The sequence below is a fragment of the Ursus americanus genome, chromosome 5, assembly GCF_024610735.1.
Source record: "Ursus americanus isolate L20-20 chromosome 5, mUrsAme1.1.p, whole genome shotgun sequence".
NCBI classification, from domain to species: domain Eukaryota; kingdom Metazoa; phylum Chordata; class Mammalia; order Carnivora; family Ursidae; genus Ursus; species Ursus americanus.
This window is the reverse complement of record NC_142131.1, coordinates 2,459,482-2,479,714: the sequence shown is the minus strand read 5'-3', so window position 1 is coordinate 2,479,714 and position 20,233 is coordinate 2,459,482. Positions and strand designations below refer to the sequence as shown.

The 20,233-nt window shown below is 39.5% G+C and overlaps 1 long non-coding RNA gene across 1 annotated transcript in view; it reads left to right on the top strand.

Moving 5' to 3' along the window:
- LOC148110024 (uncharacterized) overlaps nucleotides 1-20,233 on the top strand; it is a 326,861-nt gene that overhangs the window by 204,907 nt on the left and 101,721 nt on the right. The gene's annotated exons all lie outside the window — the stretch shown is intronic.

The following is a 20,233-nucleotide window of genomic DNA, read 5'->3' as shown; positions in this document are numbered from 1 at the left end:
ATCCTGTAGTGGGCTGGAAATATGCAGTTGCAGCTTGGGCCTGTGAGGGAGCGATGAGAGAGCTCTGAACTGCCTTTCCGCTGTATGTGGTGTGGGCTGGGAGTGAAGAGGGAAGGTGTGGGAGAGGGGAATATGCTGAGCAGGGCTTGGCTATAACTTTAAGCAAATCCTCTAAGCTGGGAGATGGGAGAGGCAAAGAAAAATTAGTTACAAGATCAAAACAGTGATGTGGGTGTGAGCTGCGTGTAGGACTTTTCCATGCATGAAATATCCTTCCTATTTTGCCCCTTGACCACAATCTTACCTTTCCCTTTCCACCCCTCTTTTCTGCCACACTCCCTGTGGACTGCCAACCCACCCCCTCCCCTCTGCCATCTTGCCTTCTTTATGTTTCAAAAATGAAATGCAGTAAAATTGAATATATGAATTTAATTTCAACATCTAAATCTGCTAGAGGCTTAACTTTATAATAGTAGTATGCCTCAAAGTTGTTTTTCTTTCTCTAATATCCACCCAAATTCTTTGTCTCCAACATGGCTTCTCCTTTGCTTTCTGACCCTACTCTGTCTAGTTATGACCTCTTACCCTTATCTCCATTTTTTAAAAATTTTATTTATTTATTTGAGAGAGAGAGCATGAGAGAGATCACGAGCAGAGGGGAGGGGCAGAGGGAGAAGCAGACTCCCCGCCAAGCGGGGAGCCCGATGCGGGGCTTGATCCCAGGACCCTGAGATCTTAACCCAAGCCGAAGGCAGACACCTAACTGACTGAGCCACCCAGGCACCCCTCTTTCCCTTGTCTTTATTTCCATTTCTTGAGTGGGAAGAGAGGGATAGAAAGTGGCAGAAGAGAAGGTGAGAAATGATGGCGTGGGAGAAAAAAGTGTTTGAAGCAGATCCCATGCAGGATTTATCTTGTGTCTCTCTTACTGCCTCCTTGATTTAAAAAATTGCACTGTGGGGCACCTGGCTGGCTCAGTCAGTAGAGCATATAACTCTTGATCTTGGGGTCATGAGTTTGAGCCTTATGTTGGGCGGTAGAGATTAAACATTTTTTTTTTTTAAGTAGGCTCCACACCCATTGTAGAGCCCAGTGCAGGGCTTCAACTCAGAACCCTGAGATCAAGACCTGAGCTGAGATTAAGAGTTGGATGCTTTAACTGACTGAGCCACCCAGGAGCCTCTAAAAAAAATTTTTTTTATTGCACTGTTGGGACATCCATGTGGCTCAGTTGGTTAAGCTTCTGCCTTTGGATCAGGTTCCAGGGTCCTGGGATCGAGTCCCACATCGGGCTCTTTGCTCAGCAGGGAGTCTACTTCTCCCTCTGCCCACTGCTCCCCCTGCTCGTGGGCACGCTCTCTCTCCCTGACAAATAAATAAAATCTTTTAATAAAATTGTACTGTGAATGAAGTGTTAGAATTCCTTCAAGAGAGATGTAAGTATTTGAGCCCTAAAGCTTATTCAGTTTGGGGAAAATTCTGTGAAAAATAATATAAAACTATGAATACAAATTGAAGTTCAAAGGTGAACATTATCTGGCTTCTGCTTCTAGTTTATATGGAGGATAACCAAAGAATCTTTCTGAATCATAGTAAGAACAATATCAACAAAAACAGATTAAGTAACATAATTTCCCAACAGGATAATGAAGAATAGTAGATATAATAAAGGCTTGATAAACTGATTTCCAGAGCAAAGCACGTGTGCCTGGTTGAGCAGAGGACCATAGCAGCTTCTCTACCTGAGGGGTAGTTGTGGAGATGTGGGTCTGTTGTTGGGGAAGAGACTCTGCAGGGACAAAAAGAAAACAGCTGAGTTTCACATGATACTGAGATGGCAGGAGATGTTTAAATCTGGAAGAGTCCAAACAAAGAACAAATTGCTTACTCAAATAAGTTTTTCCGTATCTGAATATTACTAAGAAATCAGCCATGGAGGAGGGGCTGAGAAGCTGAGAGAAATCACATATTCTTGTGTTCCCTGGATCCCAGAGCCCTGCGGAAGCTGAATTCAAAGGTAAAACAAAAATGTCTCAAACTGAATCTGTGCCTTCTTTCAGTTGAAACATAGGCAAGATTCAAAAGGCAGTGGTGATACAGGAGAAGGGGGATAGGGCTAATCACAGGTGAACTCAGTAACGAAGCTGTGATACACTTCCAGTTTAGTTTGACTCTATAAACATTCTTAATGCCAGCGCCTTTACCTTAACTTGCAAAGAGGGGCAATGGCTTGCATTCTCCAGCAAAGAAGCAAAATGAATTCAACATTTTATGGGTTTTTTTGTACATAACATTCAGAATACAGTAAAATATCATGATATGTGATGAAGCGGGAAAACAGGTCTCATTACCATGAGGAAAAAGTCAATGTAAACAGAATTAGAAGTGCCTTGGATACTAGAATTAGCATAACTATGAAAAAGAAGGAATTTATGGGAAAAATCAATAGAATGGTTTAAGAGAGAAAAGATTTTGGGAGATGTGGAAATTCTAAAATAAAAAGAAAATCTAATTTCTCAAATTAAAGTTTATAAAATCTCAAAACAAAATTTCATTGCGCGAAAATTAAGGGAAATCGGATAGTGTTATTTAAAGATGTTCAGTCTAAAATTCAGTCAGAAAATTTCTGTCTAAAGAACATAGTGGGGGGAAAGGTAGGAGAAAAATAAACAGGGCATCAGTAACTTTTGGGAGTTAACAAACTAACCTGTGTGTATTTGGAGTCCCAGAAGGACGGGGGAGAAAAGAATGAGGCAGAAAACATGTTTTACAACTAATGACCAGAATTGTTTTCAAATTTGAAAAAAGTGTCAGTCTTTAGGTCACAAAGCTTAACAAAGTCCAAGTAACAGCCCTCAGGTAGAATAAAGAAAACCACACCTAGGGATACATAGTCGAGCTGCTGAAAGCCAGAAGGAAAGAAAATATAGTTAAAGCAGCCAGAGGATAAAAAGACACTTGTAAGGAATAACTGTAAGAACAATAGCTGACTTCTCATCAGAAGCACCGCAAGCCCAAAGATGGCAGAATGACTGATTTACCCAAGTAATGGTGAAGATCCGGAGCATAGAGAACTCTCATGCATTGCTGGGGTAGCTTTAAAATAATATACCAACCATGTAAGATGTTTGAGCTATTCTTATATAGTTTAACCTTTATGATCTATGACCTAAGCATCATACTTTTAGTTATCTACATGGAGAAATGGAAGTATTTGTCTATAAAATGTCTTGTATGAGTGTGTCTGTTGTTAAAACTGGAAGCATCAATGAACAGGGGGAAGGATAAATAAACCTTGATTTAACCATACAGCATGTAGAGCAGAAACATGAAAAGCTGAGCCATCCAAGTAGCTCCCACGTAAGCCAGCTGAACCTCAGCTGGCCTCCAGACACAGGCATGATGAGGATGAGTTGTGTTAAACACTGGGACGGTGTTACGGAACGTCATTGTAGCCATAGGTAACCAACAAACTCAGGAACGAGACGTTACGCAGCTTCTTCTCCTTCTGTGTAGCTTGCTTTTAAGATCCATAATTCACTTTGTTGTTTTGCAAACAGGGAGCTGTAGTTATTCTTCCAATAATGAACGTTTGTTTCACTAACATCAAATTTATACCCTGCTGTTCTGTTTCTGTGTCTTCCTGCGTACAAGCTAACTTTTGTTTCGGTGCCAAATCATAATATAACCTTTTTGAAGACATTTCAGATAGCGTTGCAACAGAGCCAACGATGCACACGGCCCAAGTGAAGTCAGGTTGGTAGTGACAGCTAGACACTGACACCTGGGTCACGACTGTTGCTTGGCTGACAGCAGTTGTAAAGTACCATCAATTATAGGAAACATTCCAGTTTAGGATGTTAGAATGGGAATTAAATGTGCTTCTTAGAATCAGTGGGAAATGGCACAACCCTGATCACTGTATTTGCAGCCAGAGTAGCTATTGCTGCAGCTGGACTCACCTTACTGGAAGAGGTTCATTGTTTTCAAAATGCCTGATTACAAGAGAAGTCTTACAGACAACTTTCTGTGTCACTCCTATGCCTCCATGGTGTAATTAACATACATTGTTTTATTAGTTTCAGGTGTACAATATAGTGATTCAGCAATTCCATATGTTACACAGTGCTTATCAAGTTAAGAGTGTTCTCAATCTCCTTCACTTTATTTCAAACACCCCACTCACCTCCCCTCTGATAACTCTCTGTTCTCTATACTTAAGAGTATGTTTTGTGGTTTGTTTCTTTTTCCCCCTTTGTGCATGTTTTGTTTCTTAAATTCTACATATGACTGAAATCATGTGGTATTTGTCTCCTCTGACTGGCTTATTTCACTGAGGATCATACTCTGTTTCCACCCGTGTTGTTGCTGGTAGCAGGATTTCGTTCCTTTGTGTGGCTGAATAGTATTCCATTGTATGTATATACGACTACTTCTTTATCCATCTATCAGTGGACACTTGGGCTGCTTCCGTAATTTGGCTATTGTAAATAATACTCCAATAAACATAGGGGTGCCTGTATCTTTTTGAATTAGCATTTTTTCTGTTCTTTGGATAAATACCCAGTAGTACAGTTACTGGACCGTAGGGTTGTTTGTTGTGTTTTTTATTTTAGCCATTCAGTCAAATGTAAGGTGCTATCTCCTTGTGGTTTTAATTTGCATTTCCCTGATGATGAGTGATGTTGAGTCTTTTCATGTGTGTGTTGACCATCTGTATGTCTTCTTCAGAGAAGTGTCTCTTCATGTCCTCTGCCCATTTTTAAATAGATTGTTTTCTTGGTGTCAAGTTGTATACGTTCTTTATGTATTTTGGATACGAACCCTTTACCAGATATGTCATTTTCAAATATCTTCTCCCATTTAGTAGGTTGTCCTTTAGTTTTGTTGGTTGTTTCTTTGCTGTGCAGAATCTTATTTCGATGTAGGATTACTAGTTTATTTTAATGCTTTTCCTTGCCTCAGGAGACATATCTAGAAAGATATTGTTATGGTTCATGTCAGAAATTACTGCCTATGCTCTTTGATGATTTTTAAGGTTCCAGGTTTCACATTCAGGTCCTTAATCCATTTGGAGTTTATTTTTGTGTTATGGTGTAAGAAAGTGATCCACTTTCATTCCTCTGCATGTAGCTGTCCAGTTTTCCCAACACCATTTATTGAAGAGACTGTCCTTTCCCCATTGCATTATTGCTTCCTTTATCAGAGATTAAATGACCATATAATCCTAAATTCATTTCTGGGCTCTTGTTTCTATTAGCCTGTATGTCTATTTTTGTGCTAGTACCAGACTCTTTTGTTACTACAGCTTTGTAATATAACTTAAAACCTGGAGTTGTGATACGTGTTTTTCTGGATGGCTTTGGCTATTCCAGATCTTTTGTGGTTCCACACAAATTTTAGGATTGTTAGTATTAGTTCTATGAAAAGTACTGTTGGCATTTTGATAGGGATTTAATTAAATCTGTAGATTACCTTAAGTAGTATGGACATTTTAACAATATTTGTCCTTCCAATCCATGGACTGGAATGTCTTCCCATTTGTTTGTGTCGTCTTCAGTTTCTTTCATCAATGTCTTATAGTTTTTACAGTACAATTCTTTCACCTCCTTGTTTAAGTTTAGACCTAGGTATTTGTTATTTTTGGTGCAACTGTAAATGGGATTGTTTTCTTAATTTTTCTTTCTGCTTCTTCATTATGAGTGTATAGAAGTGAAACTGGTACATGTACAGTAATTTTGTATCCTGCAACCTTACCGAATTGATTTATCAGTTCTAGTAGTTTTTTGGTGGAGTCTTTAGGGTTTTCTAGTAGAGCATCATGTCTCTGCAAATAATGAAAGTTTTACTTCTTCCTTACCAATTGGGATGCCTTCCCCTTTTTCTTTGATTGCTGTGGCTAGCACTTCCAGTACTATGTTGAATAAAAGTGGTGATAGTGGAAAATGTCTTATTCCAGACCTTATGGAAGAAGCTCTCAGTTTTTCACCATGAGGATGATGTTAGCTGTGGGTTTTTCATATGTGACCTTTATTATCTGAGACATGTTCCCTCTAAACCTTATTTTGTGGAGGGTTTTTATGAAGAATTGATGTAGTACTTTGTAAGATGCTTTTTTTTTTTTTGTATCTATTGAAAGAATCATATGGTTTTTACCTTTTGTCTCATTGATGTGATGTATCACGTTAATTCATTTGTGAGTATTGAATTACCCTTGCATTTGGGAATAAATCACACTTGATCATGGTGAATGACTTTTTTAATGTACTGTTGGATTCAGTGTGCTAATATTTTATTGAGGATTTTTTCATCTGTGTTCGTCAGAGATATTGGTCTCTACTTCTCTTTTTTTGCAGTGTCTTTATCTGATTTTGGTATCAGGGTAATGCTGGCCTCATAGAATGAATTTGGAAGCTTTCCTTCCTCTTCTGTTTTTGGAATAGTTTGAGAAGAATAGGTATGAACTCTTTTTTAAATGTTTGGCAGAATTCACCTGTGAAGCCATCCAGTCCTGGAGTTTTGTTTGTTGGGAGTTTTGGATTACTGATTCAACTTCATTGCTGGTAATCAGATTGTTTGAATTTTCTCTTTCTTCTTGATTCAGTTTTGGGTGGTGATATGTTTCTATGAATTTTTTCCATTTCTTTGAGGCCATCCAGTTTGTTGTTATATAATTTTCCATGATATTATCTTATAATCCTTTGTATTTCTGTGGTATCAGTTGTTATTTCTGCTCTTTCATTTCTGATTTTGAGTCCTTTTTTCTCTCTCTTTTATAAATCTAGCTAAAGGTTTATCAATTTTATTGATCTTTTCAAAGAAGTAGCTCCTGGTTTCATTGATCTCTTCTATTTTTTTAGCTTCTATATCATTTATTTCTGCTCTACTCTTTATTATTTCCTTCCTTCTACTGGTTTGCAGTTTTCTTTGTTCTTTTTCTAGTTCCTTTAGGTATATAGTTTGTTTATTTGAGATTTTTCTTGCTTCCTGTGGTAGACTGTATTACTATAAACTTTCCTCTTAGAACCACTTTTGCTGCATCCCAAAGATTTTGGAAGGTTGTGTTTTCATTTTCATTTATCTCCATGTATTTTTTTATTTCTTTGATTTCTTAGTTGACCCATTCATTGTTTAGTAGCATGTTATTTAACCTCCATGTATTTATGTTCTTTCCAGATTTTTTTTCTTGTGGCTAATTTCTAATTTCATATTGTTCTGGTCAGAAAAGATCCATGATATTACTTCAGTCTCTTTGAATGTGTTGAGACTTGTTTTGTGGCCTAATATGTGATCTCTTCTGGAGAATGTTCTCTGTGCACTGGAATACATGTGTATTCTGCTGTCTTAGGATGGAATGTTCTGAATATATCTGTTAAATCCATCTAGTGCAATGTGTCATTCAAAGCCACTGTTTCCTTGTTGATTTTCTGTTTGGATAATCTTTCCATTGATGTAAGTGGGGTGTTAAAGTCCCCTTCAAAATCAGTAGCCATCAGGGAAATTCAAATCAACCACATTGAAATACCGCCTTATGCCAGTTAGAATGGCAAAAATAGACAAGGCAGGAAACAACAACTGTTGGAGAGGATGTGGAGAAAAGGGATCCCTCTTACACTGTTCGTGGGAATGCAAGTTGGTACAGCCACTTTGGAAAACAGTGTGGAGGTCCCTTAAAAAGTTAAAACTTGAGCTACCCTATGATCCAGCCATTGCACTACTGGGTATTTACCCCAAAGATACAGACGTAGTGAAGAGAAGGGCCATATGCACCCCAATGTTCAGAGCAGCATTGTCCACAATAGCTAAATTGTGGAAGGAGCCAAGATGCCCTTCAACAGATGACTGGATTAAGAAGATGTGGTCCATATATACAATGGAATATTAGCCATCAAAAAGAACGATTTCTCAACATTTGCAGCAACATGGACGGGACTGGAGGAAATTATGCTAAGTGAAATAAATCAAGCAGAGAAAGACAATTATCATATAGTTTCGCTCATTTATGGAACATAAGAAGTAGGAAGATTGGTAGGAGAAGAAAGGAGGGTAAACAGAAGGGGGAATGAACCATGAGAGACTGTGGACTCTAGGAAACAAACTGAGGGCTTCAGAGGGGAGGGGGGTGGGGGAACGGGATAGGCTGGTGATGGGTATTAAGGAGGGCACATATTGCATGGTGCACTGGGTGTTATATGCAAGTAATGAATCATGGAACTTTACATCAAAAACTAGGGATGTACTGTACGGTGACTAACATAATATAATAAAAAATTATTACTAAAAAAATAATAAAGTCCCCTACTATTATTGCATTACTATTGATTACTTCCTCATGTTTGTTATTAACTGTTTTAGGTATTTGGGTGCTCCCATGTTGGATGCATAAATATTCACATGTGATATGTCTTCTTTTTCTCTTGATGCCATCTTTGTTTTAAAGTCTATTTTGTCCAAAACAAATATTGCTACCCTGGCTTTCTTTTCACATCCATTTGCATAATAAATGTTTCTCCATCCCCTCACTTTCAGTCTGCATATGTCTTTAGGTCTGAAATGAGTCTCTTGTGAACACCATCTAGATGGATCTTGCTTTTTTATCCATTCCTTAACTTTATGTCATTTGATTGGAGCATTTAGTCCATTTGTATTCAAAGTAATTATTGATAGATGTGTATTATTGCCATTTTGTTACTCATTTTGTGGTTGCTTTTATAGTTTTTCTTTGTTCCTTTCTTTTTCTCTCTTCTCTCATGATAAGTTGGCTTTCTTTAGTAAAATATCTGGATCCCTTTCTCTTTATTTTTTGCATATATATCACTGATTTTTGATTTGTGGTTACCATCAGGATTGTATGTAACATCTTCTGCATATAGTAGGCTATATTAAGTTGCTGGTCACTTAAGTTGAATACATTCTTTAGTCCTCTCAGCCCTATGTTTTAGGTATAGGGTATCATACTTTATATCCTTTTATTTTGTGAATCCCTTGACTTAGTTTTACAGATATACTTAATTTGACTGCTTTTATCCTTCCTATTTTTCTTACTGTTATTTGTGGTCTTTCCTTTCCACTCAAAGAGTCCACTTTAACAGTTCTTGTAAAGCTGGTTTAGTAGTGATGAATTCCTTTAAATTTTGTTTGTCTGGGCAACTCCATCTCTCCTTCTATTCTGAATGATAGCTTTGTTGGATAGAGTGTTGTTGTTGGCTGCAGATTTTTCCCTTTTAGCACTTTGAATGTATTATGCCCCTCCTCTCTGGCCTGTAAAGTTTCTACTGAAAAATCAGCTAATAGCCTTATTGGGTTTCCCTCATAAGTAACTGTTTTCTTTCTTCTTGCTGCTTTTAAAATTCCCTGTTTATCACTACATTTTGCTCTTGTAATTACTGTGTGTCTTGGTGTGGCCTCCTTGGGTTGATTTTAGGGGGGTCTCTGTGCCTCTTGGATTTGAATTTCTGTTTCCTTCCTATATTCAGGATATTTCACCTATTATTTCTTCACTTACATTTTCTGCCCCCTTTTCTCTCTCTTCTCCTTCTAGGATCCTTATAAAGTGAATGTTATTATGCTTGGTGGTGTTGCTGAGTTTCCTCTCTATTCTTATTTTGGGCTTTTTTTTTTTTTTTTTTTTTTTTTTTTAATCTCTCCTGTTCAGCTTGGTTGCTTTCCATTACTCTGTCTTCCAGGTCACTGATTTGTTCTTTTGCTTCCTCTAGTCTTCTATTTATTCCATATACTATATTTTAATTTCATTTATTGTGTTTGTCATCTCTGGTTCTTTTTTACCTCTGTGTTAAGGCTCTCACTGAGGTCCTCCACTCTCTTCTCAAGTCCAGTGAGTATCCTTATGATCGTTATTTTATATTCGGGATCAGACATATTACTTATCTCCATTTCACTTAGGTCTTATACTGTGGTTTTGTCCTATTCTGTCATTTGGGACTTATTCCTCTGACTCTTCATTTTTTCTCATTCTCTGTGTCTGTTTCTGTGTGTTAGGAAAGACAGCTACATCTTCTGCTCTTGAAAGTAGTAGCCTATGAAGAAGAGGTCCTGTAATGCCTTGCAGTACAGAGTCCTCTTTTTACCAGAACCTGGCACTTCAGAGGTGTCTCCTATATGTGTTGCATGCACTCTGCTGTTGTGACGGAGCCACTTCTGCTTTCAGTCCAGTTGTCTGCAGTGGCTCTTTACCTGTTGTGGTCAGTGTTTGTTCCCTGTGGTGTTAGTGGACTCATCTGAGGCCACCTGGGGCTTGAGCTGAGTCAGACCAGGCATTTGCCAGAGATGCAGTAACACCAAACTGCAGGGTGCTTTCCCTGTTTTGTTCCCTCAGAAGTATCATTGGTTGGCGGGGTTTGCCACCAGACCAGCTTTCTTCTTCCAACCCACTGCTGGGACCACAGTCTAACTGGTATGTGTCGTTATCTTTCCCTTTCCCCAGGGCAGGAGTTATTTCAGAGTGGTGCCGGTCCCTGTCAGGGCTGTTTGCTCACTGCCAGGCTTGTGGCCCTGATTTGGATGGGCTCCTGCGAAGAGTGTATTCGAGGGGGTGGATCCACAACATGCTTGGGGGGGGGGCATGCAGTTTTAGCAAGGTTTGTGTCCTGGTCCTCTGTGAGAGGGGATTTGCTGCTGCTGCTGTTGCTGCTGCTGCTGTGACCAAGTCTGGCTGGGTTGGATGGGGCACAAAGCATAAAGATCCACAAAGCACATGAGGGCAAGATGCAGTGTTTGCAAGATTTGGGTTGGTCTTACGAGGGTAGGGACCTGCAGCATCTGGACTGAAGCTAGCCTGGCTAGAGGGGGCTGATCCACCGAAGTGCTGTTGAGCACGTTGTGGTGCAAGAAAGTTAGGTAGGGAATGTTGGCACCATACTCGTTCCTGCAGGTTTCCACAGCTGGTTCCAGCTGTTTACACTGGGTGGGGCAAAGGAGGAAAATGGTGCCTTCCAGCTCCTTTGTTCCTGGAGGAGACTCCCAAGATTCTTTGTCCCTCTGGAACATGCTTTGAGATTAGCAAATAACTCTCCCTTCTCTCCTATGTGTCAGGCAATTTTCAAACTGCTGCTTCTGTGCTTTATCTCTGTGGGCTGTTATGTTATGTCCTTAAGGGCAAGGATACAGTTTCCTGTCACCCTCCAAGCTCTCCCAGAGTCAGCCCACTGTTTCTTAAAGTTCCAGGTTTTAAGTCCTGCTGGTTTTAAGAACTCACAAAATCTGGCCGCTCTGGTTTCAGTTTTTGTTTGTTTGTTTGATGTTCAGTTAGCCAGCATATAGTACATCATTAGTTTGTGGTATAGTGTTCAGTAATTCATTAGTTGCATGTAATACCCAGTGCTCATCACAACACATGCCCTCCTTAATACCCATCACCTGGTTATCCCATCCCCATCCCCCTCCCCTCTGAAAGCCTGTTTGTTTCCCAGAGTCCAGAGTCTCTCGTGGTTTGTCTCTCTTTCTGATTTCTTCCCATTCGGTTTTCTCTTCCTTCCCCTAATGTCCTCTGCACTATTCCTTATGTTCCACTTATAAGTGAAACCATATGACAACTGTCTTTCTCCGCTTGACCTATTTCACTCAGCATAATCCCCTCCAGTTCCATCCATGTCAATGCAAATGGTGGGTATTCATCCTTTCTGAACACTGAGTAATATTCCATTGTATATATGAACCACATCTTCTTTATCCATTCATCTGTTGATGGACATCTTGGCTCCTTCCATAGTTTGGCTATTGTGGACATTGCTGCTATGAACACTGGGGTGCATGTGCCCCTTCTTTTCACTACATTGGGAGAAATACCTAGTAGTGCAATTGCTGGGTCATAGGGTAGCTCTATTTTTAACATCTTGAGGAACCTCCATACTGTTTTCCAGAGTGGCTGTACCAGCTTGCATTCCCACCAACAGTGGAAGATGGTTCCCCTTTCTCCATATCCTTGCCAACACTAGTTGTTTCCTGTCATTAATTTTTGCCATTCGAACTGGTATAAGGTGGTATCTCATTGTGGTTTTGATTTATATTTCCCTGATGGCTAATGATGTTGAACATTTTGGGTTTTCAAAACCTCATGTTGTGGGGATCTCTCTTCCCTGTGCGGGCTCCCCGGATAGTCTGTTTCTCTCCCTTCTTAGCATCCGCAGGTCCCTCCTTTCTGAAGACAGGCCTAGGGTCTGTTTCGATCTCCACAAAGTCTCCACCATTCCTACCCTCTTTGATGTGGCCTCTTCTCTATATTGAGTTATGAAGTTTGTTCTGCCGGTCTTCAGGTCATTTTCTGGGTTATTTATATTGAGTCCTTCTTAGAGTCCTTCTACTTTGCCATCTTCCTAGCCTCTTTCTCAAGCAATTATTTAAATATTAATTTATTTCTTTTGGGAACCTCTCATTCTCCTTTTCTAAGATGACATTTGAACACATGGAGGAGAGCTATGGCCCATGTAAGGTAGTAGAGGGGTGACTGGATTCTTAAATCTTCCCGGTGTCTGGTGGATGCTCCCTGATCTCTACTGCAGAATGGATGGGCTGGTACATTTTCTGTTAATGTGTCCCAAAGTATATCTAATCTTCCCTATTTGGGTTTATTGTGCTAACACCAGAGTTCTGGCTTCTCATCTCACCCAAACAACATACTTTGTCTTTGGAAATGGCTGAGTATAATACCTCCCTCTACTTACCAGTTCCTCAGTGGTGTAGCCCATCATGCCACTAACCTGAGGTGCTCAGGCTCCTTATCTGTCTGCATAATTGTAAGCACCCCTCACCTTGAGGTAGGCAGTAAGGGTGTCAAGCACCCTTAAATCTACCCCTTCTAACCCTTACTCTCTACAGTCTCCCTGACTGGTAGAGGGTTGGGCCCTATCTTCCCCAAGTCCCATCTTTCCTCTCTTCTCAGGCCACAGGTCCCGTGACCTGGTAATCGTGTTGGGGGTGAATGCAACTGAAGGAACTCTACTATAGGTATACTTTAATCATTGCTTTGGATTGAGAAGCTTTTGGTGGAGAAGCCAAATGAGACATTAGAGCTAAAGATGAATAAGAGTCAATATATTTGTACAGTATCAGAAGCATGCCAGTATTTACAATACCTGTAAAAAATTACTTTTCTAAAGGCTTTAGTGTGCTCACAAAAGTAAATTGTATGTGAGGAGGAAATGTAACAGACTCTGTTAATGAACCTGGAGTTAGATAACCTGGGAAGGGCCTTACCTTTTCTATATAACCAGGATGATTCTTCTTTCTCAGAATTTTCCCCATTGTGCCCTGACTCCAATAATATAAATACTGGCTTTGATGTCAGTTACAATGGGGTTAAACTACATTCCGTTTTGTATGTTATGTATGATATGTAAGCCTTTTGCATTTATAATAGACATGGAAGCCAGCAAGCAGATGGTAAGCTCCATAAGAGAAGGCCTACCATTGCACCCACAGCACAACAGGGCATGGTGTGAAGGGGTACTCACTCACTGCTGTTAAATGAACATGCTTCACTAAATGAGCTTCTTAGTTTTATAGAAATATCTTAAAGCCTCTTTCATATCATTCATTCATTCACTCACTCATTCATTCAGCCATCCATTCATCGATCCATCCATTCAGTTATTCCAGAAACATGGATTGGGAACTTGCTGTGAACTAGACACTGTTAAAAGTTCTGAGCAATAACATCATTGAGTAAAAATACAAAATCTTGGCTCTCAAGAAGTTTATTCTCATTTTCCTCATCATCGTTGTGACCGTCACCGTTTTCAGTCTTAACATGCTGATAAAATTGCAGATTCACTGTAGCATGTTGCTTAAGAACACAGGCCTGGGAGTCACATAACGCAAGTTCAAAAGGCCCACTTACTAGCTGTGCAACCTTGAACAAGTTAACTGACCTCTCTAAGCTTAATTCCTCACTATAAGAAGAGATAATTGCACATATGTCCAGAGTTGTGGAAAACTAGTGATTAAATGAGAACCATTAGCAGAGTATTTGGCCCATAGTAAAAGATAAGGATTCGGTACACATTGGCTTTATCCTCCTCCTCCTCATCTTCCTCCTCATCACCATCCCCACGTTCACTTGCTTACCTATTGTTCTTCTCTAAAATTGTTGCCATGCTACTTGGTTATCTAGAGTAATTTTAAGGAGGCAAGTGAACAGGATATATAATCTTTAGAATCGTAGCAAATGGTAAAGAAATAAGACCACCTTTGTAAATCCAGGTTTTAATACTTACTTTACTTTCCAAAAGCTATTTCGCTGTCCCTAGAGGAACAGACAGTGCTGCATCTACAACCTGGGCTTAATACTCCATTTCACTTTTCACAGGCACATTTCAAATGCAGCCGTCAGTGTTCTTGTGAGGTATGGTGGTGCTTAAAATTACCTGCATTATATTGGTGTAGGAGTGGTGCAAGACGTAAGAATAAGACCTAGGAAATCTGAGTTAAAATCCAAGGTTTGCCTTTTGAATTACTTGTGCCTTATATCTAGTTGCAACTATTACCAAAATCCTTTTATTAAATTGTCTTTATGTGTGTAATTGACACACAATGGCACATTAATTTTCAGGTGTACAACATAGTGGTTCAACTTCTCTATACGTTATGCTGTGCTCACCAGAAGTCCAAGTGCCATCTGTCACCATACAACACTATTACAATATCATTAACTATATTCCCTTGCTGTGCCTTTTATTTCCATGACTTATTCATTCCATAGCTGGAAGCTTGTGCCTCCCACTCACCTTCACCTGTTTTGCCCTTCCCTCCACTGACCTCCCCTCTGGGTGTTCCTCAAAAAGTAAAAGAAATAACCATATGATCCAGTAATTCCACTGCTGGGTATCTACACAAAGAAAATGAAAATGAAAAGATATTTCCCAAAGATATTTGCAGCCCTATGTTTATTGCAGCACTATTTACAGCAGCCAAGACAGAGAAGCAGCCTAAGTGCCCACTGGTAGGTGAATGGATAAGGAAGATGTGGTACAAAATCCTTTTTCAAAACTTATCTTCTCCAAGGTTTAAGTAATACCTAGTTGATAAATACAACATGTCAATAAAATAGAGTCAAGGAATAGGCAAGAACCTCCATTTGCATGAATTGAGTTACTCTACAAAGAACACAGAAATGGCATAATCAAAACTTTTTCCTAGGGGCGCCTGGGTGGCACAGCGGTTAAGCGTCTGCCTTCGGCTCAGGGCGTGATCCCAGCGTTATGGGATCGAGCCCCACATCAGGCTCCTCCGCTATGAGCCTGCTTCTTCATCTCCCACTCCCCCTGCTGTGTTCCTTCTCTCGCTGGCTGTCTCTATCTCTGTTGAATAAATAAATAAAATCTTAAAAAAAAAAAAAAAACTTTTTCCTATTGTCTACACCTCTGCTTCCCAGACACAACTAATTCTTTCCAAACCATCATAATAATTATACAGCGGGATGAATACAGAGTAGCATCTTATTATCCGTTCCTAAATGATTACTGAAAACAATCATGGCTTCACTTGATATTTCATGAATTATCAAACTTTTTAAGAATTTTAACTTTTTAATTCATTTGAGAGCTCATCTAAAACTTTATTACAATTCAACTTTATATACTTGTGGGGGGGGTTTCTATATTGTTGGTGTGTATTCATAAATGGTTTGTTGGAAATGTTTGAACAGAGAGCCTCAGACTGGTATCACAAGCAGAACTAGCCTTTGGGTAAGACTCTTGATTGCTACTCTTTTTCCAAATCTCTAAGGAAGTGAGTATGGTCATTAAGACCTCACAGACCTAAGTGACATGGTTGCACATTGCTTTTAAAAGCCTCTGTTTCCTCAGGAATGAGTGGACATTATTGTACCTGCTTCATAGTTTTCTCGTAGTCAGTGAACTAATGAATATCTCCTCTTCAGCTCGGTGAACTGCAAGTGCTCGGTTTTCTCATCTGTAAAATGAAAGCACTAGATTATTGACTTTAAGCACTAACATCTTAGGAGCTCTTTCATTCCTCCTTATCATCTCCCTATTTTCATGAGTGTTGATTTCATCTGTGTTGGCCCCAAGGGTTGTAATTGGCTCAGGAGCTTTTCTTCAAGGGACTTCAAACATTTATTTGGTAATCAAATAGGTTTTAGGCTTATTTTCACCCTTCTCCTTAAACCAGGTATGGGGAATGAGTGATGGCTAACTTAAATGAAAGATGATTACTCAGCATTATATTTCTCTTTCTTTGGCTTTTGGTTGCCTGGGCCTACCAGGAAGCTACCAATGGTCAGTCTTCCTAAGAATATAGCATTTAGTCAAACTCAGTTTTCCAGTGAAATGAAGTGAATGTCTTTAAAAGGAAGCTTGAGAGTAAATAGTCAAGGCATCACTGGACTGCTAGTAGTGTGACTACGTTTAAAAAAGTTGCACTGATGATTCTGAAATGCTTAATTAACCTCTGCCATGTTCATTAATTCATAAAAAAGAGCCTGCCATTTCCAGTATAGAATAGGCTTGGGAAATTTCCCTAGAAAGCTGGATACCACAAAGATCTTCCACTAAAAAGTGCTTTGGAAATGCATTTCTTTTTGTTTACTCTTGCCTTTCCAATGAAGCAGGAATAAAAAAAATAACAAGGCATTAGGTATTATGTAAATAGGTCCCTTAGCTAGAATGATTGGAGGAAAAAGCGAGCTTGAATAACATTAGAGCCAAATTATCCTTGAAATCTATGTCACTATGAAAAATGCATGTAGCTCTAAAGTAACCAAGTCATCAACAAAATTTGCAAAACTGTATAAATATGTGAATTTATGTTATAGAAGATGATAATTTAAAATGAATTTTGCTCTAAATTTCCAAACACATCCTACATGTCAGAGAAATACCTAGAATTAGTACAAGGAGCCTTACAAATACTTTCAGTCTTAAGTGGCCAGCCCACGGCTGTGAAGTACAGTGTGGGAGGAATTTATTACTAGGCACGTCTCTTCTGCACAGGCTTTGGCAGAGCAGGTTTTCATGGCTTCCTGCCTTCATTTGTGTTTAGCCCACGGGAAAGGTGATAAATATCACCAGTGAATCACATATAAAACAAATAGGGGTCCTCTTGTTCGTGTTTCCACTTCAGCAAATGGAGACATGAGGAGGAATGAAGTGGCTTCATGAGACCTGTGGTGATTTTAAGTGGGAGTCACCAGCCGACCAAAAGCGAGAGCTTCATGTGTAAGCAGTTGGACAAAATTTGAAAGAAACCCAAAAACTATCTCCAAGAAATTAACTTTGGAATTTGGAAGTCAAGGTCAGTGAAACCATAGGCCAGTCATTCTCAACCAAGGGCAATTTTGTTCCCCACGTACTTTTGGTAGTCTGAACGGGGGGCGCGGAGCAGGGGCAGGGCTGCCGCTTAGATCTTGCGTGCGGGTACGTACCAAAGATGTTGCTAAGTAGCTGAAATTCTCAGAAGGCCCAATGCCCGTTAAAATAATTATCCAACTTAAAATGTCCAAAGTGCACCACTGTGAAACCTTGCTGTGGGACCACGTGGTGTGGACGTGGTGGGCTGGTTATGGTGGTATATGGAAAGAAGGGACTGCACTTACCAGCTGTAGCCTGTAACTGTCTTTGGATTTATTGATGTAAAAGATTCAAAAAAATGAGAAAGGTTACTCATAATCAACTAGTAGATAGTTACGGTCATATGTCCCAGAGAGGATTTTTACTGGCAAGAGCAGAAAAATCAATTACTTGAGTTATAATTGATAAACATTATGATAGAGTTTCTAAAACTATGGCTGTGAGTTATTTTGTCTACTACCTCTTCATGCCCCCAAACACCCACTCAGCAGAGTACAGATATTTATTTTGGGTATTTTCTTCCCTAAACTTCTCTTTGGCATGCCCCACAAACATTTCCAAATCTTTTGATTTACCTTTATGAAATTGCACTAGGGGAAATGCTTTTGTTCATGTTTCTGCTACTCGGAATTTATTTACTGTTTGTCTTTTCTCTCTTTTGTTCCCTAATGTATGTCTTTTAATTTCTAATACCCTAGTAAAACTGGCTAAAATTCCTATAAATATTTCATTCTCAGTAAGGTAAAATGTTTATTAGGTAGTTTATGTGAAAAAGAAGCCGCTTTGGTAGTTGCGAAGAGAAATCTATGGAGAATTCATAGTAAATGAATGTCGGAAGACCTGGGTTCACTCTTTCAAAATAAATGTAAACATAGAGTGAAGGTAGCATAGAAATGAGTCATGGAAATGATTTTTAGGTAGAAAGGGATTTAGACCTAGAGAAGTTAACACTTCCAAGCAGTAGAGGCACTTAAAGGTGAGTACGAGCTGCAGAGAGTTCATAGACACGGAATAGGTTTCTCATTCTCCTTCTTCCTCTTACCAACGTAACGTGGAGAGACTGGGAAAATAAGTAAGTAGGGCCCAGAAACCATGAGCTAAACACACAGGAGTCACTGAGAGAATCCACCTGCTGCCCAATCCAGCCTGGGACGCAGAGAACACTTTGTGAATTGTGAGGCAAAATCAATATGAAGGGTAAATTGCAAAGAGTTTCGGTTGAGTTTGTGTGAGATTAAGTACTTAGCGAAGAATTAAGGGTTAATTATGAAGATAAATTGTAATAAACTTGCTTTACATTTACATTAACTTAAAAGGTGATGCTTTCTTCCAAGCTCTTTTTTTTTTTGATCTGGGGAAATTTGCGGAAAAGAAGACCAAAAATGCAGAAGAAAAAAGGGGTTGGATTAACTTGTATTACATGGAGTAATATGTTCTAGGCATTGCACTGCGTCTTTTTTCTAGTTATTTAACCAGTCCCAAACCTACCACTCCATCTGCTTTGTGATTCCGGGGGCAGGAGCACTGTAGGAAAATCTCCAGGATGGCAAAGGATGATCCTGATTCTTTCCATTTTCTTGCTCTTCCTGGCAGCATGGTTTGAGCCGTAGACAGTTTGTTCTTGTTTCCTTTTTTTTCCTCTGAGCACCCAAAACTGCCTTATGGTGCCCTGTCAGAGGTCCCAGCAGCAGTAAGGCAGCGCCTTTCTGACAGAGGGCTGGATCCCAGCTTGTGCAGCTTGTTTCCCATGCTTCTGGATTCTAATAATCCAGCCCTCTTTCCCTCTGATGCCCTGGCCATAGCGGTGGTAGCAATTTCTTGCAGTTGGTATTGTTTCTATGTTTCCTTTCCATTTTCTCAATTCTCTAACACCTTTAAAACAATTCCTTACATTAAATTCTCTCTTAAAATGACTGACACATTTCTGTTTTCCTGATTAGCTTCTGACTGATGCCACTCTTTACACAAACGGTACCCAATTTATAAATGAGTAAACTGAAGCTCCAGTGGGTTCAGTGACATACCCAGTGTTTCATGGCTAGCAGGGAGCATAGTTAGAATGTGAACCCAGATCTATAAGCCCCAGCCTTTTCTAATATTCCGGGATATAGGAGGAAGACCAAGAGAGGTGTGTGTTGCTAGATTCTAAGAATTTTAAAGAATAAGAATAAAGAATTTTACAAAATAATTTAAGAATAAAGGTACAAACATTCTGACTAATCGTCTCTTTCTCTCTCCATATGTGTGTGTATGTATGTACACACACAAACATATACGTTATTCTTTTTTTGCTCCCTTACAAATCTCTACTACTACGATAGAAAAAAAATAACTTTTTTTTAAAGGCATCAATCCATAAAGAGAAAATAGGGTAGTGAGAAGAAAAATGTGGACATTAGAAAGCAGGTGGACAAGTGGGAACAGACTAAGAAAAAGAAATAAATAAACCTAAGTCTGCAGTGGGGAAGCCTTAAGGCAGACTGAGCTATGCCCAAAAGCACGAGAATAGTGCAGAAATTGGAAGCACCAGGCTTGTATGAAAGCGGTTCTGAAGCAGCAGGATTTGCTGACATTCATGTAAGTAGCAGTGAGATGTCCAGAGTCCCTTCCCCACAACTCACAGCCCAGTGGTTCCCTCTCTCACGACCTATCAGAAAGGTTATGACTTAAAAGGGCAGTCTGGTAAGACTGCTATCACTGCAGGACTTAAGGAGAAAGTCGTTTGAATGGAAGGATGGTAGAAAATTGAGACATCTGTGGGTAGGAGTGAGTGGTAAGGAGCTCCTTCAAGGATAGTGAATACTTGATGAAGCAAGATTTTCAAAGGGATGAAATTCAGGGAAAGGGGACTGGCTTGCTTTCTGTAAGAGAGATTTCTTTTCATATGTGAAGAAAGCACAGATTAAGGA